The 3725-nt window shown below is 34.6% G+C and overlaps 1 long non-coding RNA gene across 1 annotated transcript; it reads left to right on the plus strand.

Annotated features, from left to right (window-relative positions):
• The first annotated feature begins 1071 nt into the window (after window positions 1–1071).
• Window positions 1072–3071, plus strand: LOC106423834. The gene is made up of 4 exons (XR_007327423.1): window positions 1072–1947; window positions 2153–2349; window positions 2425–2605; window positions 2732–3071. It is a non-coding gene; the product is annotated as an uncharacterized LOC106423834 (long non-coding RNA).
• The last annotated feature ends 654 nt before the right edge of the window (window positions 3072–3725 follow it).

The raw sequence follows: 3725 nt of genomic DNA on the forward strand, positions 1-3725 counted from the left end.
GAGCAAGAATCCAGTTTTTCATGAGAAGACAAAACATGTTGGGAAAGAAAGTCATTTTATACGGGATGAGATAGTACGAGGAGTTATCACGCCACAACATGTTTCGACTACTGCTCAACTTGCTGACATTCTTACTAAAGCTCTTGGAAGGAAGGAATTTGAAGCTTTTGTTCGCAAGTTGGATGTTTCGGACCTCCACGCTCCAACTTGTGGGGAGGGGGGGGGGGTATTGAGAGAGTTACGGATTTATATTTTAATTATCAAATACATAAAGGTAATTAGGCAAATACCATTATGTTGGTATTAGGTTTAACTTGTGTTTAAGAGGCAACGCCTCCGACGTAAATAAACAATAATCTCTTTATACAAAGCTAGAGATCTTGACAGAGGAGCCTAGAGAGGGTTAAAGAAATCATATCGATTCATTCGTCAGTGTCAATGTGCTGCGGTACACTTTCTAGCTTTATTAATTATAAAATAATAATAATGAGAACGTTGCACATGGATGAACAAATATAATAGTAGTATCTATACTTTATTAGTTAACCATGTCCACTTTCAGTTCCCACTTGCTAGTTAGGTGTGGGCTTTTGCTATTCAAGAAGATGAAAGTTGTGAAGAATGAAATATGAGATTCAGATTCAAGAGCATGCACATGGATTTATATAGGATTTGGAAAGTAATTAAAGAATGACCTTTGTTTCTCAAATTTTTAATTATGGAGTTCAACTGTTTGTGAAGAGAGCGATATTAGATCATAGCCAGATTTATCGACTCGTCATAGCTAGATTTAACTCAGATGGTGCCTCCTCCAAGAGGTACTTAAATTGTAATGTAGACTATGTTTCCTGGACAGAAATGAAATTAGGATGGGTAGTCCAAGATGACTAATGCATGGTCCGATGGTAGCAAAAGCTTACCCTATATTTCAGTATTTCTTTGAGAAATGTTTTGTTTTGATAATCTTTGGTTTTAGCTAAAGTGACTCTTGGATTCTCATTGAGCATTTGGGAGATCAACAAGCTTGGACAAATTAAGCTAAAGTGCTACACAACTGAATTTCATTTACAGGGAGGAACAAAACTTATCCATGTTTTAAAATTTTCTGAATTTAAATAACATTCAGTTAAAATTTTTGGACCCAACGATAAATGTTGGACCCTATTATTTAGCCCATTAGTTTAAATAATAAATGGTCAAATGCGAAAACGAAAAAAATTTTTAGGTTTTAATAAAAAACCTTGTTACCCAATAAGATTTTTTTGGACCAAGTTAAACACGTTTTGCTATTCAATTTGGAGCTTAATTCAATATGCCTCTGTCACTCTTAAAAAATTATCATTTCTCCCTTTATTAAACTATTACTTATTATTTATTTATTCTTAATTAGAAAACGTGGGGAAAGACTCCAATGCCCTTAATGAAATCACTTAACTACATGATCCAACCTAAACTATCCGATCCACCCAATCCCAGTTGGGTCAAACTCGGGTCTAAAGCTAAAGGCCGTGTTTTGCCTCCAACTCTCTCTCTCTCTCTCTCTCTCTCTCTCTCTCTCTCTCGAGAAGAGAAAAATGGCCTCCATGGTTTCTCTCTCGCTCTACAAACCGGAACAACAATTGAAATCGAACTCGTGCCGCAAGTTTAATCTGACTCCGCTGCATCTACGGCGTTTCTCTTGTTGTTCAACTCGCGAGATTTCTCTCAAATCGCGTTACGGAGTGGCTCTTCCTGTTACCTGTAAGCATCGACGAAGTGTTGAGATTTTTACTCGACGTGGAGCGACTTTCCTGCTGAGGAAAAGGAAGAGCTTTGGGGAGTGGGTTGAAGCCGAGTGCTTTCAATTGAGTAACTCCGGATTTGACCATCTTACGATCACTGATGCTCGGAATGGGGATGACTTTTGACTCTCGATTATCTTCGCTGGCTTTTCCTTGCAGTACTCAGGTTGGAATGCTCTAATCATCATTGTCTCTTGATGGAATGTATAAGTTATTAGAGAAAAATGAGATCTCTGAAGGAACCATTGTTGTGTTGGTAACATGATTCTTGTTGAACTAGTTTGTAGCCGTGCTTGAGCTCATGATTGTAAGTGAATTAATCAGTACATGATTTTGATTCTTGATTTTATGATTTCTTGTGAGAGTTGCAGCTAGCTTTGGTCTTGCGACGTTTTTTTTATGCGAGTAAAAGGCAAGTAATGACGACACGGGTTGTTACTTTATGGTGCAGAGCACCAGAGCTTCTCCACGGTGCTGTTGAGTATGGTATCGGCATTGACTTATGGAGCGATGGTTGCATTTAGCAGAGTTATTATCTGGTAGACCGATCATGCCAGGTCGTAATGAGGTTAGTTCTCAAAAGGATTGATATTTTATTTTCACGTTTGGTTTATTCATATGTTAATGTGAAAACGTGACGCAGGTTGATCAGTTGCATAGGATATACAAGTTATGTGGATCACCTTATGCAGAGTATTGGAAAAAGATTAGGCTTCCTTCTAATCTTAAGCATGCTAATCAGATGGCTAAACCACAGTTTAAAAGAAAAGTAAGAGAGGATTACCAATATTTCTCTCCTGAGGCGCTTTCTCTTGATGAGTGATGTAAGTGTTCAAAATTAAAAGTTTTAAGCCTTTGAGAACAAAGCACTGCTTCAGTCTTTACTAAGTTGATCATGCAAGTTTGATCATGAAAATAGATTTTAAAGTCTTTTCCTCTGTGTTTTGCAGACAAGTTTTGTTTCAGCTTCCTGTATCAAACAATGGATCAAAGTTGTTCCAAGCAATCATGCAGGATCACAGTCCGTTTTATCTCGTGATTCCATGAACTTTTTACTGAAACCTTCAATGCAGAGCCAGTAAAGATTTTGCAGAGACGATGCTCTGTTTTGTGGCATGAGAACCATTACATGGAATCTAACCCAAACTTTGTGTCATTTTCTTTTTCCCTAGTCAGCTGTCAGCATTTGTTCCCAATCTGCCTGAATCTGTAGAAAGTCTAAAAGTTTAAAACATGGAGATTGATAAAAACACAACAAACTTTACTTCTATTATTTTATTATTTGGTCTCCATTACAAACCATTATTGAATGATGTAAGTGCATGTAGATGTCATATATGCAAATCTAATAATAATAATTTATTTGTACGTAACTAGGCTGTTATTTAAGTATATTCAAAGTTTAACACTTGATAGGGTTGTGCTTTTGGGTGTTTTAAACTTGGTATGTTTTGCAAAAGACAACACATACCAAGATTTGAATAAATCTAAAAAAATTGAGATTCGAGTAAATCTTAAAAAAATTGTATCTTGAAATTTTAAATATTTATTTTAAATAATATTTTTATTTTTTTTAACTACAATAATTTGATATTTTTATCGTTCTATGAAATATATAAAAGTTTTTTTATTTGATTGAATTTATTGACAATCCTATTTGATTGGTTTTATTGACAAAATTCATATTTTCAATAAGCTGGAATTTTCAAATAATCTCGATACCATGTTAAACACTATCGAATTAAATAATAATAAAAATAACAATAAATAATTAATTCATGTAAACCGTGCATCCATCATATATACATATATTTAATATTATAATTGTACTTAGTAATCCATGGTAATCTTCAAGGCACTAGTAATTTTACTTTAAACATAGTAATATTTTGGCAAATTTTGAGTTTAATTAGTAAAACCATGACAAAAAAACAAGTTTTTGTA

Source organism: Brassica napus, chromosome C8, assembly GCF_020379485.1.
Source record: "Brassica napus cultivar Da-Ae chromosome C8, Da-Ae, whole genome shotgun sequence".
Classification (NCBI taxonomy): domain Eukaryota; kingdom Viridiplantae; phylum Streptophyta; class Magnoliopsida; order Brassicales; family Brassicaceae; genus Brassica; species Brassica napus.